Here is a 22,767-nt window from a genome sequence, read left to right on the forward strand (position 1 = left end):
TTACCTTTATTTATGGGCACGAGATGGCCGAGGGCGACGGGTGTACTTATCACGAGCACTAGCCTTTAGTCGCGTAGTGCATCCTCAAATATCGTGCAAAACTTTGATGATTTATTGGTTACGTGATTCACGGACCAAGAAAGCAATATGTGGATGTGTTGGTTATGGTATACCAGTTCATACCGGATCAGAGGGCAAAAAAATCGTATCAGTATCAATGGTACGAGGAACATATCAATATTTAATATACTGAATAGATTTTATACGGTGCCAACCATATCAATATAATAATAATATAATATTAATATAGAATACGGTACCTAGATGACGTAATTTGATTCTTAATAACAATCATCATGTATAGTTGTTTATTCTTATCATAATTTTTTAATTCTTTTTAATGAACAATAATATGTAACAGACAATACCAAACTTTATGATATAATTAAATTTAAATATTTGTTTTCATGTTGAATATGCGAGGAGCATGGCACATCACTTGATGTATTAGCATATGGCACATCATTGGTCTATTGTGAGGGAAAATAGATAAATATTAAAAATATGAACTTGGCACGATTTGGATGAGATTCAAAGATGGGTTGCCTTGGTGGGATGATGCCGCACGTGTTTCCTTTTTATCTTAAATTTATGGGACAGATATATGTAGGCCACAAATTTTTAATGAAATGATGGAAGAGTAGCCATACAAGTAGACAAATAAAATTGTAATATTTTATAAAAATAAAGGGGTCTGTTGGATGGACTTTGCACAGTAAATTTTATAAAATATAATTGTATTAAATACAAGAGTTTGGTTCTGGTACGTCTTTATATGTCCCAAAAATTACATAAATATAGACATAAGGATGTAAAAAAAATTATTATTCTTAAACTACCTCTATCCCAAAATATCCTTACAATGCTGAAAATTTAATCTCTAAACATTCTTATCAAATCTTGTGCTCTTCTTTTTTGTAGCTCCATATACGCGCGTGCCTTCAATGTCTCTTGATTCTCCTTTTGCTACTTTGTGTCAACATTCAAAGTGTCGCCCCTCCTCCTAGTGATCTGCAACAACCTTGGCCACACCATGTCCAACATCGTCATTAGGTTAGATTAGGTCGAATTGGAGATAAACCAACAAGGGAATGATTAGAGTAGATGAGATTAGGTTATATTAGATTACATGGGGCTGGATCAGGCTAGATGATCTAGGATAGGTTAAAGGTGAAGATGGAGGTTAAGGTTATGGTTATAGTCCCATGCAACTAAATAAGAAAGTTATTCTTTTTGTAGATGTGGAATGTCGACAACAAAGGATTTTTTTCAGTACAATGGGGGATCATTAAAATTGGTTTCTCTTTTTGCCCAAAAAGAGATGCTCGAATTGGTGCAAGGAAGGTATGACATTGTTGAATGGATCTGAGTTGCAGTGGTATAAGATGTAGTAAAATAATAGATGGAGAGAAGGAAGAACTTATCAGTTGAGGCGTGATTTCACTGTCCTTAAGAATAGATCGCGCTCCTCGGAGAATGAATCTCGGTGTAGCAGGTAATGGCGGCCTATCCTCCAAGATACAACAACTAGATCACTCCAAGCGCACACTCGCAGATGCAGTGATCTTGTCGAACAGCCCAGAAGCGCTCAGAAAAAAACAAAACAGAGGAGAGTATCCTCTCGGGAACACAGAAAACAGAGAGAGAGAGAGGCTCTCGGGAATCAGAGAGAGGATTAAGATTCTCTCGGGAATCAGAGAGAGGATTTTGATAAGATATCTCTATCGGATCTGATAGGGTTTAAAAAGAAAGGAAGAGGCGTATTTAAAAGACACGTCGTTTTACCAAAGAGATGTTTTTAAAAGACGCGACGTTTTATTAAGAGATAAAACAAAACAATTCAAAAAATAAAACGACAAAAAGAAACCTGACTCAAGCCCACACCTGCGGGGGGGGTCCCCCCTGCGCGTAATAATCGAGCGCGACGCGCTCGGTTAAACGTTTCCGGATCGGATTCGCCAATTTTGGCTTGGACCTCCATTGGGCTCATGCGCGCATGGGCTACTTTCTTTCTTTGCTTTACCAAGTTAAAAGGTTGAATACTATATAAAGATCTTTTGAGTTTTATTTCTTTCCAATGTGGGACTAAAGAAAGTACATAGACAAAAAGACAAAAGACAAAGAAGGGCAGACTCGAAATTTTGAAATATTCCAACAATCCCCCACATATTTTAAAATTCAATAATAAGTTAACGAGCGCGAGAGTTCAATGCATCAAATTGGTGTCTTTGAGACTATGAACCATTTTTAGGACTAGTAAGTATGACTTACAGAACTTTTGGTGAAACATGAAATTTCTATGAACCAAAAGTCCTTTATGTAAATCAGTGACTCATAGCCCACATTGACCTCTCAAGTTCTGGGCTTGTTTTAAACGGGTTGGTGCAAATAGGCCATGCACCTTACCTGGATATTCATGAGTGCTTTAGAGAACTGCCTAATTCTCATAGGAAGCGGCCCCACTCCCACACCCATATAGGTGGATCCATCAAGTGTGTATTGCAGGTAGACACACCATCTTAAAGGACTATGGTATCCATTAAGAGCTTTACCTCATCCTTATCTACTGCAGTTTGCACTATCTACACCATAGGGATGGATTTTCAAAATTAAATATGATAGTGTACTCACAGTCAACTAGCGACTTGTTATTACCCATATGAGCATGCTTCATGGGATCTCCAATCACACATATTGGGTTTCTGTCGTTATTGACTTTGATATAGGCATTAGTCACATCCCCCTCGATGTTTCACTCACTAGTTTTCTACCTAGTGGTTTTGTCAAAGGATCGGCCAAATTCAACTCTGACTTTACAAACTCAAGAGATATAATCCCATCATCAAGCAGCTGCCTTACAATATTATATCTCAACCTTATGTGTCTATTCTTTCCATATTGACGGGGGCCCGCCTCGCCACTCCCCCGTCCCATGGCCGAAAGCCTTTTGAAGTTTTTTTAACTCTCGAAATTCCACACGCAGGTATGTATGCAGACAACCGGCGGAAAGAAACAGGCAGCTCTTTCGCTCTATAGGGATATCGGGGGGGCATAGCACAATTCTTCTTGGAGGAAGGTTGGTTTGCCCAGGTGACTGATCCGGCTATCTTTTCGGGAAGGATGATGAGAAATACGTATATCATTTTTTATCCCCGAAAAGAAGCCCAAGCGTAATAAGCAAAGGAAAAACTTTATTCTTAGCTCGATATATAGCAGCTTGGTTATCACAAAGAATAGACACAGAAGGTGTTGGTTTATTCCATAATGGAATATCTCCCACAAGATTTCTAAGCCATTCAGCTTCAAAACCTGTCTTTTCTAAGGCAATAAACTCGGACTCCATCGTAGACCGAGCGATGCATGTTTGCTTGGATGATTTCTAAGATACTGCACCCTCACCAAGAGTAAAGATATATCCACTCGTAGATTTCATCTCATCTGAATCAGAGATCCAATTTGTATCACTATACCCTTTTAGTACAGCTGGAAATCCACGATATAACAAACCATAATTAATGGTTCCTTTCAAGTACTTTAGTACTCTATGAACAGCACTCCAATGATCCTTACTAGGATTATGAGTATACCTACTTTATCTTCCTACTGCATAAGCAATATCAGGACGAGTGCAGTTAACTAAAAACATTAAACTACCAATGATGCGAGCATATTCTATTTGTAAAATACCATTTTCTTTATTTTTTCTTAAATGTATACTAGCATCATATGGAGTAGATACGGGTTTACTATCATAATGCTCAAATTTTCTTAAAATTTTCTCAATATAGTGTTCTTGTGATAGCATAAGTCCATTAGAACTTCTTGTTATTTTAATCCCAAGAATTACATCAGCTTCACCCATATCTTTCATATCAAAATTTGAAGCTAAAAATTTCTTAGTATCTATAACTATATTCAAATCAGTTCCCATTATAAGGATATCATCAACATACAAACATATGATCACAACAACATTATTAACAACCTTACTATAAACACACTTATCAGCCTCATTAATTAGAAAGCCATTAGATACCAATACTTTATCAAATTTTTCATGCCATTGTTTAGGTGCTTGTTTTAATCCATATAAGGATTTTACTAATTTACAAACTTTGTGCTCATTACTAGGAACAACACAACCTTCAGGTTGTTCCATGTAAATTTCTTCATCTAATTCTCCATTCAAGAATGTAGTTTTTACATCCATTTGGTGAATTACTAAATTATGAATGGATGCTAATGCAATGAGTACTCTAATAGATGAAATTCTAGAAACTGGTGCAAAGGTGTCAAAATAATCAATATCTTTTCTTTGTGAGTATCCTTTTGCTACTAATCTTGCTTTAAACTTATCAATTGAATTATCTGGTTTTAACTTTCTTTTAAAAATCCACTTACAACCAATTGATTTAGCACCTGGAGGCAAATCAACTAAGGTCCATGTATGATTAGACATAATAGACTCTATTTCATTATTAATAGCCTCCTTCCAAAAAGGTGCATCAGCTGAAGTTATTGCTTCTTTATAAGTTTGAGGTTCATTATCAACAAGAAAAGTGTAAAAATCATTTCCAAATTTTTTTTCTTTTCTAGTTCTTTTACTTCTTCTTAAATCAATTTCATAATTTTCATGTGCCTCCTTTTCTTGTTTATTATGAGGCAGAGAGTCAATTTTTTCTTTACCTAGTTTCATAGGAAAGATATGTTCAAAGAAATCAGCATTTTTAGATTCTAGGGTGTCTTACCAATTCATAGGGTGTCTTACCAATTTTCTTATAAGGTATTCTATTTTGAATGTGACAAGCACAGAGAATAGCTTCTCCCCACAAATAAAGAGGTACTCCTGAGCTTATTAACATAGCATTCATCATTTCTTTTAGAGTTCTATTTTTACGTTCAGCAACTCCATTAGATTCAGAAGAATATGGTGGGGTAATCTCATGGATTATGCCTTTATCTTCACAAAATTTATTGAAGAGATTATACTCATATTCTCCTCCTCTATCAGTCCTTATTCTTTTAATTTTCTTATTAAATTTATTTTCTACTTCAGTAACATATTGCTGAAATTTTTCAAAAGTTTCATCTTTAGTCCTAAGTAGATATACCTTAGTGTATTTAGAATAATCATCAATAAAAGTTATGTAAAATCTTTTTCCTCCTCTAGTTGGAGTGTTTTTCAAATCTCCTAAATCAGAATGTATTAATCCAAGTAATTCAGTTTCTCTTTCTATTGACTTATGACTCTTTTTAGTAGATTTAGATTCTACACACACTTCACATTTATCATTCACATTTCCAAAGGTAATATTATTTAACAAGCCTAGGTCTTTCATTTTCTTGATATAAGAAAAATTAACATGTCCTAATCTACCATGCCATACATCAACAGAATCAATCAAATAAGCAAAAGATGATGCATTTTCATTCATAGTTTCGGTTACATTCAAGACAAATAAACCCTGGCTACAATAACCCTTCCCAATGAAAATATTTTTCTTAGTCATTACAATTTTATCAAACTCAAAATACACTTTAATTCCAGCCTTTCCTAATAAAAATACAGATACTAAGTTCCAACGGATATTAGGAACATGCAGCACATCATTCAGGGAAAGGACTTTTCCTGATGTTAGCTTGAGGAGTACTTTTCCTTTGCCAACCACTGGCGAGGGTCTCGAATCACCCATGAACAATTGTTCTTCGTCTTCATTTAATGGAGTGTAGGAAGTAAATGCACTCCTATTGCCACAAATATGTCTGGTAGCCCCAGAGTCTACCACCCAGTCCTTTGCTGCCATAACCATGTTGGTTTCAGACACAACTGCTGCAATAATATCTGTCTCCACCAAGTTAGCATTTGGTTTAGCAAATATATCATTCCTTTTTCTAAACCTGCATTGATTAGCATAATATCCAGGTTTTCCACAAACAAAACAAGTTTCTTTTCTTTTAAAACCAAGACCTTGGAACTTAGGTTTCTTGTCATTTTTGAGATAAGGCTTCTTGGACTTTGAACGAGACCCACCTGATTTGCTGACTATTACATTGGCTTTGGAAGTCATTTCCTTGGCCAATTGTTTTCGGTCTCTGACTCTATTTTGTTCTTCAATTCTAATATGAACAATAACATCTTCAAGACTCATATGTTTCCTTTTGTGCTTCATGCTGTTTTTATAATTTTTCCAAGACTCAGGTAATTTTTCAATCAGACAGTCGGCTAGGAAAACTTCTTGAAGTATTATGTCTTCATTTTTAAGATCAGTGACCAGCCTTTGAAAATCATGGATTTGTGATGACACATCCCTATCCTCAGACATTTGAAAGTGCAGAAAATTTCCTATAGCATATTTTTGTACTCCAGCATCTTCTAACACATATTTTTTATTCAGATTCTCCTAAATTTCTGCAGCTTCTTTGTATGAACAGTAGACATCAAAAAGTTCATTGGACAGCGTACTCAGAATTGTGTGCCTACAGATTTTATTTTCATGTTCCCACTCTTTGAATTTAGTGTCAAAATCTTCAGACCCTTCTATCGGTTTTGACTGATTTAAATACCGAGCAAAATTAAGCATATCCAATGCAGAATAAACACGTTCTTGCCATCTCTTAAAATACATACTGTTGCTGGTGGTCCAAACCGAGAACGATTGGCACTGCGGTGTGAACGGGATTCCGTCTGAGTTGTCTTGGTTGGTGTTGGTTGCGCTCCACCTTCCGCCAAGAAACCTGCAAACAAGCCTTGCACCACCACCAGGGTGGTGATGGCCCTCCGACGGTCAAGTCAGAGGAGATTGGAGGAGGAGGAGAGGTGATAATCGCAAGTAAGAGAGTGCTCTGGGAGATATTGCTCACCTCCCCCCCTTTCTCCCCCCAGCCGCATATATACCTGGCTGGGGGGGTCTCTCAGGGGGGTTCGTTATCGTGGGGCACGATGGTGTGGCCACTGACATGGCCGTTACAGGGCGTCGTGGAGCAGCACCGGGTACGGCCACGTCAGGGCATAGTGGGGCTCCGCTTTGTACGGCTGATGCAGGAGATCGTGGAGCAGCATCGGATACAGCCGTTGCAGGGAGTAGTGGAGCAGGAGGCCGCGGCGTGCCTCTGGGGAATAGCCTGTCGTTATCAAGAGATCTCCGACTCGGGGTCGGAGCACTGGATCAAGGGGCAGCCGACTCGGGGTCGGGCTGCGGAGCCGAGGATATCCGACTCGGGGTCGGATTGCTGGATCAAAGGGCAGCCGACTCGGGGTCGGGCTGCGGAGCCGAGGACGTCCGACTCGGGGTCGGAGCGCTGGATCAAAGGGCAGCCGACTCGGGGTCGGGCTGCGGAGCCGAGGATGTCCGACTCGGGGTCGGATTGCTGGATCAAAGGGCAGCCGTAGTCTTCCTGGGCGCGCGTGCCGGTCACGTGGGGCATGGCGGCTTATTTCTCCCGTAACAGTAGCCCCCCACTTCCGAGCCTGGAACCAGAAGGGGAACAGGTGAAGGGAGTGATGTTTCGGGATTGCCGCCGTTCCTCAGAGAGGCGCGCGCGCTTCGAGCTCCTCGCCCTTTTTATGGCGTATGGCGGTTATTGCCGACCTGGCAGTCTGAGGATTTCGGCGGACATCCTTCCTTAATGGTGTCGATTCGCCTTTGGGGCGCGAGCGACCCTTCGGCAGCCAGGCGTCCTCTGGCGTCATCGAGGCGTCACTTGCCTTTCCGCCTATTTAATCGGGGGCCTTTCCCCGTCCGTCTTCTTCTTTACAGATATTTTCAAGTTTCCCCTTTGCGCAGCTGTTGCTGCCGTCGGACTGTTCACTTGTTTCTCCTTTGGCGCTCTCGGAGCCGTTCTTACCTCTTTTCCGGTGAGTTTTCCCCATTCTTCTACTTAGGGCTCTCCATACTTTCCCCTCTTATACTAGTGTACTCCAGTCGCTCCGGTCTTTCCCCCCTTCCTGTCCCCGTCCTGACCGTAGGTTTATTGGCCATTAGGAATGGGCGAAGTGAGAGCAGACCAAATTAAGTCGGAGCTGGTCGCCACAGACTTAGACAGACTCGTGGCTCGGTACCACCTTCCCGAGGCCTGCAACGCCACGCTCCCGGGGCCTGAGGAGAGGATGTCCCATCCTCCTCCAGGGAAGATCGCCATCAATGAGGGCATTCTCCAGGCCGGGTTCCGCTTTCCCCCTTCGGACTTGGTCATGCAGGTGCTACGGGGTTTAAGAGTGGCACCGACGCAACTGGTGCCGAACTCGTGGCGGGCCCTGACGGTCTTCCAGGTTCTCTGCCGTATGCACGAGATCCCCGCCACCCTGAATGTTTTTTGGGAGTTCTACAGCCTGAGCGGCCACCCCCAGGACAAAGGGTGGTGGTGCTTCGCAGCGCGGCGAGGATGCGGCCTTGTCAAGGAGGCTCCTACCTCCATTCACAAATGGAAGGAGCGCTTCTTTTTTGTTGATGCAGATCCCTCTTGGGAAATCAGGGCGACCTGGGAGACCCCGATGAAGTCTCCGATCGGCCTATCAAGACTGTCAAGGGAGGAGTCCGATGGCTTGGCCGCCTTGAAGGGGTTGGTTGCCGAGGGCCAGCTCCCCCCGGTGGCCCGCCTTATTTCCGAGGATACTTTGGTGAATGTCGGTCTGAGCTCGGTCCCCACCGACCGTGAGTCCGCCACCGATTCTTTCTTGACTTTTTTTCTTCTTTCGTCCCGTTCTTTCCTTTGGTTTCTCCGTCTCCGACTATCCCGTCCTTTTTGCAGAGATCGACGACGTCATGCGGTCGGTGAAGACAAAGGCTGTTGGTAGGGCGTCCCTGCTGGAAGCAGCCCAGAGGAGGAAACGAGCTCTTCCGAGCGGGGCCCCACCGGCGAAGAAGTCCCGTAAGGAGGTGCCTCCGACGCCGACCGACGAGTCCGGGCCCACCGATCAGGGAGACGTCGTGGGCACGGACCGGCAGCTGACGCTGTATCAGCCCTCCGGTGGTAAGATTGCCGCTACTCCGGAGGTATCATCCGAGCCTGCCCGAGACGGACGGGTCGGACGTGATCGGTCCCCGACCCGGCCTTCGACTCGGTCGGCTCCTGATGACTCGAGGAGGGACGCGCCGAGGCCCCGACCGAGCGGGACCCTATCAATTCCTGGGGTGACCCCCGCCCCGAGCGCGATCGGCCGGACTCTTCCCCAGGCGATGGATAGGGGTAAGGCTGCAGAACCACCGTCCGGCTCTGGGGAGAAATCGGGGTCTGCCTTCACTACCGATGGCGCCCGAAATCTCATCGAAACAGTGCTGCTGGAGAAGGACCGTCGGCGGGTCCGGGAGTTGGAGGTCTCTGACGTTGGGGCTGCCAGCTGTGTCTGTCTCATGTCGGTGAGTGTTCTTCTGGCCGCTTTTCACCATTTATTGGCTCTGTTGTTCTCCGCCTGACTCCCTTATTTTTCCTATTTCTTAGCTCGCCCAGTACATGATCCGTCTGGAGGAGTGCTACAAGGAACAGGCGGGGCTTCTGGCGAAGGCCGAGGACCGGCTGAAAGCAGTGGAAAAGGGAGGCCAGGCTATGGCAGGCAGGACGACCGAGGACTTCGAGGCGAGGCTCCGGGAGGCCGAAGAGCGGGCACTCGGCTTTGCTGCCCTCGAGAAGCAACTGTTGGAGGCTCAGGAGCAGCTCAAGGTTGCCTCGGGTCTCGAGGGCGAGGTCAAGAAGGCGGATGAGCGGGCCGAGAAGCAGTCCCGGAAGGCTGCCGACTACCGGGAGAGGTGGGAGAAGGCCCAGCGGTCAGCCGACAACGCCCGCAACCGAATCCGGTCTCTTGAAGCTAAGCTGGGCGAATTGGAGTCGGCCTTGGAGAAGTCCCGTGCGAGCGATCAGGAGCTTCATTCGCGCCTGACGGAGGCTGAGGCTGCTCGCATTGCTGCCGAAGTGAAGCACAAGGAGGCTCGGGCTGAGCTGCTAAGGGTCTCCACCGAGGCGGAAGGCCAGATTGTGGCGAAGGTCTTGGAGGCGAAAGCCCAGATTATGGAGCGGGCAGAGGCGGCGCTGGCCGAGAGGAGTGCGGAAATCGGGCGTCAGGCGGTAGAGGCTTATCGCCAGTCCGCCGAGTTCGCTCATGATATGTCGGAGGCAGTACAGACCTATCGTCAGTCCGACGAGTTTGTCCGTGACGCGTCGGACGCGGGGGCCGAAGCCTTTATCTTAGGCTTCGAGGAGGGCCTGGCAAGGGTGTCGGCTAAGTACCCCGAAGTTGACCTGAGCGAGATTTCCCTTCTCGACTCCTCTCCGGCGCCATTGCCTGCTGGTTCTCCTGCTGCTTCCCTACCTCCTGCGGACGAGCCCGACGTTCCCGACCCGGGAGTTCCTCCAAGCTGACCTCTTGTACCTTTCGTTGTCTTCTCTTTTTTTTTTTGTATACCGGGGTTTTGCCAAATTGTATGGGCCTCGGCCCTGAAACAATGAAAATTAATGCAAGTTGAATGTTTCTTCATCTCGCCTTCGTCCTTCTTTTTCTTTTAACTCTCGGTAGCGTCTTGCTGACTCCTGGCTCCCGAAATTCTTCCGGCGCTAGGCCAGGCATCCGAGGGTTAGGCCTCAGGAAACTCTTCCGGCGCTAAGCCAGGCATCCGAGGGTTGGGCCTCGGGAAATTCTTCCGGCGCTAAGCCAGGCATCCGAGGGTTAGGCCTCAGGAAACTCTTCCGGCGCTAAGCCAGGCATCCGAGGGTTAGGCCTCAGGAAATTCTTCCGGCGCTAAGCCAGGCATCCGAGGGTTAGGCCTCAGGAAACTCTTCCGGCGCTAAGCCAGGCATCCGAGGGTTGGGCCTCAGGAAATTCTTCCGGCGCTAAGCCAGGCATCCGAGGGTTAGGCCTCGGGAAATTCTTCCGGCGCTAAGCCAGGCATCCGAGGGTTAGGCCTCAGGAAATTCTTCCGGCGCCAAGCTAGGCATCCGAGGGTTAGGCCTCAGGAAATTCCACTCGTTGGTCGACCAAGGCTGGCGCATGCCGAGGCAACTGGTCGGGGCTTCAGGCTAGTCTGCTCCCGGGATGGTCATCGGGTTAGCCTGGCATCCGAGGGCCGAGCCTCGGGACCTTCCACTCGTTGGTCGGCCAAGGCTGGTGCAAGCCGAGGCGACCGGTCGGGGCTTCCGGCTAGTCTGCTCCCGGGATGATCATCGGGCTAGCCAGGCATCCGAGGGCCGTCAAGCCTCAGGAAATTCCGCTCGTTGGTCGGCCAAGGCTGGCGCAAGCCGAGGCGACCGGTCGGGGCTTCAGGCTAGTCTGCTCCCGGGATGATCGTCGGGTTAGCCTGGCATCCGAGGGTTGTCAAGCCTCAGGAAATTCCGCTCGTTGGTCGGCCAAGGCTGGCGCAAGCCGAGGCGACCGGTCGGGGCTTCAGGCTAGTCTGCTCCCGGGATGATCGTCGGGTTAGCCTGGCATCCGAGGGTTGTCAAGCCTCAGGAAATTCCACTCGTTGGTCGGCCAAGGCTGGCGCGAGCCGAGGCGACCGGTCGGGGCTTCAGGCTAGTCTGCTCCCGGGATGATCATCGGGTTAGCCTGGCATCCGAGGGCCGAGCCTCAGGACATTCCGCTCGTTGGTCGGCCAAGGCTGGCGCAAGCCGAGGCGACCGGTCGGGGCTTCAGGCTAGTCTGCTCCCGGGATGATCATCGGGTTAGCCTGGCATCCGAGGGGCGAGCCTCGGGACATTCCGCTCGTTGGTCGGCCAAGGCTGGCGCGAGCCGAGGCGATCGGTCGGGGCTTCAGGCTAGTCTGCTCCCGGGATGATCATCGGGTTAGCCTGGCATCCGAGGGCCGAGCCTCGGGACATTCCGCTCGTTGGTCGGCCAAGGCTGGCGCGAGCCGAGGCGACCGGTCGGGGCTTCAGGCTAGTCTGCTCCCGGGATGATCATCGGGTTAGCCTGGCATCCGAGGGCCGAGCCTCGGGACATTCCACTCGTTGGTCGGCCAAGGCTGGCGCAAGCCGAGGCGACCGGTCGGGGCTTCAGGCTAGTCTGCTCCCGGGATGATCATCGGGTTAGCCTGGCATCCGAGGGCCGAGCCTCGGGACATTCCACTCGTTGGTCGGCCAAGGCTGGCGCAAGCCGAGGCGACCGGTCGGGGCTTCAGGCTAGTCTGCTCCTGGGATGATCATCGGGTTAGCCTGGCATCCGAGGGCCGAGCCTCAGGACATTCCGCTCGTTGGTCGGCCAAGGCTGGCGCAAGCCGAGGCGACCGGTCGGGGCTTCAGGCTAGTCTGCTCCCGGGATGATCATCGGGTTAGCCTGGCATCCGAGGGCCGAGCCTCGGGACATTCCGCTCGTTGGTCGGCCAAGGCTGGCGCGAGCCGAGGCGACCGGTCGGGGCTTCAGGCTAGTCTGCTCCCGGGATGATCATCGGGTTAGCCTGGCATCCGAGGGCCGAGCCTCGGGACATTCCACTCGTTGGTCGGCCAAGGCTGGCGCAAGCCGAGGCGACCGGTCGGGGCTTCCGGCTAGTCTGCTCCCGGGATGATCATCGGGCTAGCCAGGCATCCGAGGGCCGAGCCTCGGGAAATTCCGCTCGCTGGTCGTGCGCTTGTCTCTCGCTGCCCGACGGGGTTTCTCCGTGGCCAGCCGCGATCATGTTTCTCCTTTTCTCTAAGCGTTGCCTGGGGGAACACGAGAAGGGCATTAAACGCTAATTAATGCGTTACCTGGGAAATCGGATCGCCAGCTGCTGCTTGCGAGGAGTGTTAGTTGAGCGGCCGCGATACGCGGGTTCTTCGAGGAGGATACGGCCTGGGCGCGAGCGGAGATATGTGGACCTAGGGGTACATGACACCCGGATTGTCCTGCACAAAGAATGCAGTTTAAGGAGAATGACGCTTAGGAAATCGCGGGGAGATACGCCTCGGGAGCCGGAACGGCTCCGGTTTCAATGCGCCTGCATTTATTGGAGCCACCCGCATCGGAACGACCAGGGGGCCGCAGTTTGGCTATAAATACAGGTGCAGGTACGATGGAGTTTGCCAAGCCGGAGCTGTTCAGGTTGCCATGGATCGCGGACCTCCTCCTTGGCATATGACTGAGAGACTCCTGTTGAAGGAAAGGGGAGACGCTCCCCTTGCGACTTCAGCCAACTAGCCGTTTCATCTGGGATCAACAAGGAGGGTCTTCCCGGCGGAACTCCGCTCTAGGCGTTTCTTCCGGGATCACATCTCCCCTCCTTGAAGTTCAGCCTCCCGATCGAGCTCTGCACCAGACGCTCAGTCCGGGACCGCGCCTCCGTATGCTCTTCCCCCTCGAATTCCTTCTCTTTCCTACCACTGGGGAGGATGGGAATATCCTTTGGAGGCGGCGTTCCCCTGGGGGCAGCGGGAGCTTCTTCTGCGGCGGCTCCTCGTCTTTTTGGTGAGGTGCTGGATGGCGCCTCCGGTTAGAAGCACCCACTTCCGGTGGGATTGCAGCTGCTTTGGGTTGAGGGTTTGGGATCCTCGGTCCTCAGCTCCACGGATTCTCCACCTCTTCTTTGCTTTCTTTACTCCCTAATTCCCCTCTGGGAATTCCTTGTAATCACACGAGCACGCCATTGTAACCAGAAATTATTGAAATGAAAAGTGTTGCACCTTTTCAAATTGTCTTTCTGGCCTTGTTGTTCTACTGGTAATACATCCGCAGGTTAGCGGAATTCCAGCCCCTTGGAATTTCTCGGCCATCTAGGGCTTCCAACTGGTAGGAGCCAGGTCGGTTTACCCAACGAACTTTATACGGGCCTTCCCAATTCGGCGCTAGCTTCCCACCTTCCGTAGGTTGAGATGCCTTAGCTCGCCTCAGCACCAGATCTCCAATTCTGAAAAGCTTCGGTCGGACTTTGGAGTTGTAATATCGGGCCACCCTCCGCTGATACATTGCCATCCGAACCTGCGCCATTTCCCTTGCTTCTTCCAAGAGATCCAGGTTCCCTCGGAGTTGCTCCGAGTTGGCCTCGGGTCGGTGTGCGGCTACCCGAGGTGAGGGAAGTCCGAGCTCTACGGGGACAACGGCTTCCGTGCCATAGGTTAGGCTGAAAGGCGTCTCCCCGGTTGGAGTCCGATGCGTGGTCCGATACGCCCAAAGGACATTCTCGAGTTCCTCGACCCAAGCTTGCCCCGTCCGTCCGATCCGCACTTTGATACCTTGGAGGATTGTCCGATTTGTGACCTCGGCCTCGCCGTTGGTTTGGGGATGCGACACGGACGTGAACCGATGTTCGATCCCGAACTCCTCGCAGAAGTCTCGGAAATGCTTGTTATCAAACTGTCGACCGTTATCCGAGATGAGGACCCGAGGTACCCCAAATCGGACAATGATGTTCTTCTTTACGAACTTCCGGACTTGCGCCTCCGTGATGGTGGCCAGTGGCTCTGCCTCCACCCACTTGGTGAAGTAGTCGATGGCGACAATCAAAAATTTCCTCTGGGCCGAAGCGATGGGGAATGGTCCGAGGATATCCATTCCCCACTGTGCAAAGGGCCAGGGGGCGGTGATTGGCGCCAAGGGAACAGAGGGGACTCTCTAGATGTTGGCGTGGCGCTGGCAGGCGTCGCATTTCCGTACGTGATCCTTTGAGTCTTCCAATAAGGTCGGCCAATAGTAGCCTTGCCTCATGATCTTATGTGCCAGGGACCTAGCCCCCAGGTGCGATCCGCAGATGCCTTCGTGGACTTCGCTGAGGGCGTAAGCCGCTTCCGAAGGGCGGAGGCACCTTAAGAGGGGGCGGTGAACGAGGTCCGATACAGCCTCCCTTCGTAGAGTACGTAGTGGGCGGACTTCATAACAAGTCGCCGAGCTTGATCTTCATCTTCGGGGAGGATCCCTTCGGCGAGGTAAGCTACAAGCGGGTCCATCCAAGATGGTTCCGGATCAATTGCCATTACCGCTTCAGCCTCGCCGATGCTCGGGGCATCTAGGGTCTCCAGGTATATCGCCCTTGACAGGTTGTGTGCCTCAGCGCCCACCAAGCGGGACAACCTGTCGGCCCTAGCATTTTCGCTCCTTGGGACCTGCTGAATGTCAATACTGCCGAGGTCGGGAATGAGTGCTTGCACCTTCCGGACGTAGCTCTGCATGGTCGGGCTCCGTGCCTCGAACTCCCCTCGAACCTGCCCGACCACCAGCTGGGAGTCGGTGAAGACCTTCAGACGCCGGATGCCGAGCTCCTTGGCGAGTTTGAGTCCCGTGACTAGGGCCTCGTACTCCGCCTCATTGTTGGTCACTGGAAATCCGAACCTCAAGGCATACTCGGCTATCACTCCATCGGGATTGGTAAGGACCAGCCCAGCCCCTCCACCTTCAGGGTTCGACGACCCGTCAATGTGGAGCGTCCAGATCGGGAGATCGAGGCTGGGTGTTTCCGGCGGCCTAGGTTCCACCTCCTGCACAGTGCACTCAGCGAGAAAGTCCGCGAGCACCTGGGCCTTGATGGCGGGCCGGGGCTGGTAGCGGATGTCGAACTCACCAAGTTCTACTGCCCACTTCACCAGCCGTCCCGCATTCTCAGGATTGCTGAGGATCTGCCGCAGTGGTTGATCGGTCAAAAGGGTGACAGAATGAGCCTGGAAATAGGGGCGAAGCCTCCTGGTCGCAGTCAGCAGCGCGAAGGCGATCTTTTCAGCCTTCGTGTACCGCGTCTCGGCATCCCGGAGGACTCGGCTGGTGTAGTACACGGGCTTCTGAAGTTTTGCCTCTTCCCGAACCAGTACTGCGCTGACTGCGGTTGGGGAGACCGCCAGGTAAAGGTAGAGCATCTCCCCCTCTTGCGGCTTGGACAGCAGGGGAGGAGACGCCATGTACTCCTTGAGCTGGTCGAACGCCACTTGACATTCAGCCGTCCAGAGGAAGTCTTTCGGGCGCTTCAACACCTTGAAGAACGGTTGGCAGCGTTCGGCCGATTTTGCCACAAATCGTCCGAGCGCGGCGACCCTCCCAGCGAGCTCCTGAACCTCCTTCACTTTGGTCGGAGGGGACATATCTTGGATAGCCTTGATTTTGTCCGGGTTGGCCTCGATCCCCCGCTGGTTGACAATGAAGCCGAGGAACCTCCCGGCCGAAGCACCAAAGGCGCACTTCGCTGGGTTTAGCTTCATACGAAACTTCCGCAAGGTGGCGAAGGTCTCCTCCAGATCCGCAATGTGCTGATCCGCATGGCGGCTCTTTACCAGCATATCGTCCACGTACACCTCCATGTTCCGGCCGATCTGCTCCTTGAAGATTTTATTGACGAGGCGCTGGTAAGTAGCGCCAGCGTTCTTCAGACCGAAGGGCATTACCTTGTAACAGTACAGCCCCCTGTCTGTTATGAAGGCCGTTTTCTCCTCGTCCTGTGGAGCCATCATTATTTGGTTGTAGCCGGAGAAGGCGTCCATGAAAGACAGCAGCTGATATCCGGAAGTCGCGTCGACCAGTTGGTCTATTCGCGGAAGCGGAAAGCTATCCTTGGGGCACGCCTTGTTCAGGTCGGTGTAGTCGACGCACATCCTCCACTTCCCGCTCGCCTTCCGGACAAGTACGACGTTTGCCAGCCACTCGGGGTAGCTCACTTCCCTTATGAAACCTGCCTCCAAGAGTTTGTCTACCTCCTGGTCGACCACCCGGATCCGATCCGGGGCACCGTGTCTCTTCTTTTGCTTTACTGGTCGGTGGGTCGGGTCGACGTTGAGGGCGTGAGAAATGACCTCCGGGTCGATCCCAGGTACATCGGCCGCCGACCAGGCAAACACATCAGCATTGGCTCGGAGGAATTCCACTAATCGGAGCCGAGCTTCCAAGTCGAGGTTGGCACCGACCCGGACCGTGCGGTCCGGTCGGCCTACTTCGAGGGGAACTTCGATTACGCCCTCGGCCGGCTCCCCGTGCCGCAAGGCCACTTCGTCTCTGGCGTCAAGGGACTCGACGCTTAGGGCCTCTATGGGCTTCTTCCCTTTGAGAGTTGCTAGGAAACACTGCCGTGCGGTTGGTTGGTCACCTCGGACCTCTCCAATCCCGGCCGCCGTGGGGAACCGCATGAGCAAATGGTAGGTAGAAACCACCGCGCGAAGGGCGTTCAGTCCGGGTCGTCCGAGGATAGCGTTGTAGGCCGAGGGGACACGGACGACCAAGAACCCGAGTCGCACCGTGGCTTCTGCGGGTGCAACGCCCGCAGTCACAGGCAGCTCAATGACACCTTCGGCCGAGATAGCGTCTCCAGTGAATCCTATGAGGGGGGTGGATGTTTTGTGCAACAATTGTCGGGACAAGCTCATCTTTTGGAAGGCCTCGTAATACAAAATATCAGCTGAGCTTCCACTATCCACAAGAACACGCCTTACATCATAGTTCGCCATAGTGAGAGAGATCACCATGGCGTCATCGTGGGGAGTCTGAACCCCCTTTACATCTTCATCACAAAAAGTGATTACATTTCCGACCCACTGCCTCTTCGCGACGGCCACTCCTGATGCTTCCGCCGAGCCCCCTGCGTTCCTCACGGGCCGAGAGCAGCCCCCAGTGATGGTGTGGATCACTCCCGCAACGGGTCGATTCTGCTCCCGAGGCTCCTGAGGGGCCGGGTCGACCGGACGCGGGTCTGCCGGGGGACGTCGGTCGTTTACATATCGACCGAGACGCCCTCGGCGAATGAGAGCCTCGATCTCGTCCCGAAGCTGGAAGCAGTCTTCGGTATCGTGGCCGTGGTCTCGGTGGTACTCACAGTACGCCCGAGAAGGCCTCCTCCCAGGGATCTTCTTCATCTGCCTCGGGACCGGGAGGTCCTCCCGCCCCTTGACCTCCATGAGGATCTGGGCCCGGGGGGCCAGGAGTGGGGTGTACCGGTTGAAGCGTCGGTGCGGAGAACGAGGGCGTGTGGCGCCGTGGTTCCTTGCTGGTGACGGGCTTCTGCGCCGGCGTTGAGGCGTCGGGCTCCTCCTCTGGGGTGCCTCTTTTCGCCTTTTCTTCCCGGGCTTTAGAGGGGCCTCGGCGGCCTCCTTGTTCCGGTGGGAGGCTGCCTCCTCGGCGTCTGCATACTGGTTTGCCCGAGATAACAGCTCCGGGAAGCTCCGCGGCAGGCGTTTGTCCAGGGAGAAGGTGAGTCTGCCCTTCCGGAAGCCACGCTTCAGGGCTGAGAGAGCCACTTCCTGGCTCAGGTTCCGGACCTCCAGTGTAGCCTTGTTGAAGCGGGTGAGATAATCCCGCAGGCTTTCTCCCTCGTTTTGCCGGACATCAAAGAGGGAGTCGGAGACCAGTCGCCGCCTGCTACTGACGGCGAAATGGCTGATGAAGAAGCGGGTGAACTGGTCGAAGGACTGGATGGAGTTAGCCTCCAGGCCGGCGAACCATGCCCTTGCCGGGCCACGGAGGGTCGCCGGGAAGGCCTTGCAGAGGAGCGGATCCGATGCTCCATGGAGGAGCATAAGAGTCCTGAAACTCTCCACGTGGTCCCGCGGGTCCGCCGCCCCGTCGTAGGGTTCGATCGCCGGCATTTTGAACCCCGGCGGGTTCGGGGTCCGCAGGATCCTCGAGGCAAGCGCCGGCTGGGAGGAGATCTCCAAGTCAGCGAAGGGATCTTTGGAGTGGCCCTTCAGGACCTGGAGTTGTCTGTGGAGATCGTCCACCCGCCGGTCCAGGGAGCGCGACCGGTAGGTGGGGGACAAGGAGCGGCGCGAGGGGGACCGACTGGAGTGCGGGCCCCTCGAGGACTGGGGTGTCTGAGAACGCGCCCGGGTCCGCCTCTCGTACCCCGCACAGCTCCGATGAGAAGGTCCTGGCAGAATGGACCGCACTCGAGAATCCTCCTCGCGCCGGCGCTCCTCTCCATGGGAGAGGAAGGAGCGCGGGTTGTGAGGAAGAGGCGAGTGCTCGGGGGGCAGCGGCTCCTGAGCCCGTTGCGGCACCCGAGAGATCACGCCCTGCAGATTCTGCACTGCCTCCGCGAGGGTGCGAACCTGCTGGGCTAGCTGGTCGAACTGGGCAGCTTCGACCGTCTGAATGGGAGAAGGGGCGGTGGAGTGCTGCTGAGAGTGCGTTGGGGACGCAGCAGCCTCCCGGCCGGAGGCGCGAGAGGCTCCGCGACCGGAAGCATTGGAAGCTCCACGACCACCTCGCCGTGCCATTACGATCGTTCTAAGATTCGGGCCCTCCTTCTAGCGCCAACTGTTGCTGGTGGTCCAAACCGAGAACGATTGGCACTGCGGTGTGAACGGGATTCCGTCTGAGTTGTCTTGGTTGGTGTTGGTTGCGCTCCACCTTCCGCCAAGAAACCTGCAAACAAGCCTTGCACCACCACCAGGGTGGTGATGGCCCTCCGACGGTCAAGTCAGAGGAGATTGGAGGAGGAGGAGAGGTGATAATCGCAAGTAAGAGAGTGCTCTGGGAGATATTGCTCACCTCCCCCCCTTTCTCCCCCCAGCCGCATATATACCTGGCTGGGGGGGTCTCTCAGGGGGGTTCGTTATCGTGGGGCACGATGGTGTGGCCACTGACATGGCCGTTACAGGGCGTCGTGGAGCAGCACCGGGTACGGCCACGTCAGGGCATAGTGGGTCTCTGCTTTGTACGGCTGATGCAGGAGATCGTGGAGCAGCATCGGATACAGCCGTTGCAGGGAGTAGTGGAGCAGGAGGCCGCGGCGTGCCTCTGGGGAATAGCCTGTCGTTATCAAGAGATCTCCGACTCGGGGTCGGAGCACTGGATCAAGGGGCAGCCGACTCGGGGTCGGGCTGCGGAGCCGAGGATATCCGACTCGGGGTCGGATTGCTGGATCAAAGGGCAGCCGACTCGGGGTCGGGCTGCGGAGCCGAGGACGTCCGACTCGGGGTCGGAGCGCTGGATCAAAGGGCAGCCGACTCGGGGTCGGGCTGCGGAGCCGAGGATGTCCGACTCGGGGTCGGATTGCTGGATCAAAGGGCAGCCGTAGTCTTCCTGGGCGCGCGTGCCGGTCACGTGGGGCATGGCGGCTTATTTCCCCCGTAACACATACCATTGAAACTCTCAATTTTAGAAGTATCAGGAATTGATCTAGCAGTAATCATAGCAGAATCCATGTCGATCTATTCTTAAGATTGTAGTAAAATAATAGATGGAGAGAAGGAAGAACTTATCAGTTGAGGCGTGATTTCACTGTCCTTAAGAATAGATCGCGCCCTTCGGAGAATGAATCTCGGTGTAGCAGGTAATGGCGGCCTATCCTCCAGGATACAACAACTGGATCACTCCAAGCGCACACTCGCAGATGCAGTGATCTTGTTGAACAGCCCAGAAGCGCTCAGAAAAAACAAAACAGAGGAGAGTATCCTCTCGGGAACACAGAAAACAGAGAGAGAGAGGCTCTCGGGAATCAGAGAGAGGATTAAGATTCTCTCAAAAATCAGAGAGAGGATTTTGATAAGATATCTCTATCGGATCTGATAGGGTTTAAAAAGAAAGGAAGAGGCGTATTTAAAAGACACGTCGTTTTACCAAAGAGGTGTTTTTAAAAGACGCGACGTTTTATCAAGAGATAAAACAAAACAATTCAAAAAATAAAACGGCAAAAAGAAACCTGACTCAAGCCCACACCCGCGGGGGGGTCCCCCCTGCGCGTGATAATCGAGCGTGACGCGCCCGGTTAAACGTTTCCGGATCGGATTCGCCAATTTTGGCTTGGACCTCCATTGGGCTCATGCGCGCGTGGGCTACTTTCTTTCTTTGCTTCACCAAGTTAAAAGGTTGAATACTATATAAAGATCTTTTGAGTTTTATTCCTTTCCAATGTGGGACTAAAGAAAGTACACTAGACAAAAAGACAAAAGACAAAGAAGGGCAGACTCGGAATTTTGAAATATTCCAACATAAGATAGTATGTTGTAACATTTGACATGAATAGGGTTGAGGTCTTGGAAAAATAAATAACAGAGGCACAAAAAGATTCATTTGAAAAAAGAAAAGAGGAGGTAAATATTGGGAATAGGAAAGGCAAGGGGATGGAGTTATTCGTTACTTCTATTTTAGTTGTACATTTTCAGAAAAAGATGTGTCCAACTAGAATAGATATGGCACACAACTATATCATGCAAATAGAAGTAAATTTCAAATTAGAACAGAGGTATTCTAAGAATAACTAAATTTCAAATTTTGTAAGGGCGTTATGGGATGACATATTTTAAGAACAACGAAGGTTTTCACATGGTTGTTCCTACACTTATACAGTTTGTAAGATTAGGATAATTTATTTAATCAAAAAATTAGGCAATCAAAATTTAATTATTTATCCATAATCCTAAAAATGAAAATGGTCTTTTTTTGCCCATTCATCACTATGAACTAATCCATGATTTGTGTCTCGGACCTAACTAGTATCTCAACCTCTTCATCTTTCTTTTACCATCCGATGTCTGACTATCTATTCACAAATGGATTCCCACATGTTATTTATATAAGTGCCCATAAATTTCTTGCAGTAAGCAATCACAAGAATTGAATTTGCCATAATCCAATCCATTCATCTAAAGTTTATTATCCAAATACATCCTAGCTTTAAAACCATTTAGGATTTCAAAGACATCCTTTTCTTACCTATCTTGCTTGAGGCAATTTGAGATGTTTGAATTCTCAATAGAGCATGAAATGTTTTTTTTTTTTTTGTGTGTGTGTGTGTTAGGAGAGTTCTTGACTTCAGTTTCTCACAAATTTCCTCCTCTCCTTTCTTCGGTCAATATCACTATGGTCACTGAATTATTGTAAAAACATCATTGCCATACTTTGTTGTATCTTGATCCAAGAGAATATTTTATAGCCCTTTTAGAGCCCTTTTTTTGTGGCGACGGTTGTTTACACTACTCTAGCTTGAGTACAGCCAGCTGAATCCAAAGACAAAAAGTGACAAAGCAAAGAGGGGATGTCCCTTGTGATGTCCAAAGTATCTCGCCAGAATATTATATAGCATAGAAGGCGACCCAATCCGCAGCTCTATTCGCCTCTCGGTACACGTGTGCTACCTGAAAGACCCTGCAGCCGCCCACTATCTCCCAAATGTCGCATAACGGAAGGTTGTCTCCTCCCTCGACTCTCCTCAACGAATCCACTCGATCACTGGGGCTGCATCCCCCTCTAGGAAGATACGCTCCGTCTTTATCACCCTCCTTGTATAGGTGGTGCTTTCCCATGCTGTCATGAGTTCCAGACCAATGGTCGACAATTTGGCCATGTGTCGTCCTCCGGTCGCAATCAGTCTCGAGTCATGGCTCCTAATAACATACCCCACACCTACACTATTCCCACCAACGGGTACATCCCATCAAAATTCACCTTCAGATGGCCAGGGAGTGGGGGCTCCCACAAAACAAGGATAATCTTGGGCGCTGTGACAACAGAGTGGAGGTTCCAGATGTCCTTGGCCCTTTCATTTGACCCTTTTAAAGCCTAAGGATAGGTACGACAATATTTGAGTGTTTCTCTAGTATTGCATCTTAGTTTGATCCTTGCAATTTTCATTGAGCTTGTAAGTGAGAAACAATGCCGTTCGCACCATCAATGCTTGTTTCAATTTGATGACATGGGTAGATTTCATGAATGAAATATCTTTAAGATAGAAATTGCATAAACAATGCCAAAACTCTATTTTAGATTGCCACTTGGAAACACCTGGCACGTATATATCATATGACCTCCTTTTTGCAATTTCGTAGTTCGATTAATATCTTACAAGCACACAATGAATTTAGATGTTATATTCATCTATTTACCATAATTAATTTATTTTA

Source organism: Phoenix dactylifera, chromosome 16 (assembly GCF_051530095.1).
Source record: "Phoenix dactylifera cultivar Ajwa chromosome 16, Ajwa_hap1_PhDact_Kaust_v1.1, whole genome shotgun sequence".
Lineage (NCBI taxonomy): Eukaryota > Viridiplantae > Streptophyta > Magnoliopsida > Arecales > Arecaceae > Phoenix > Phoenix dactylifera.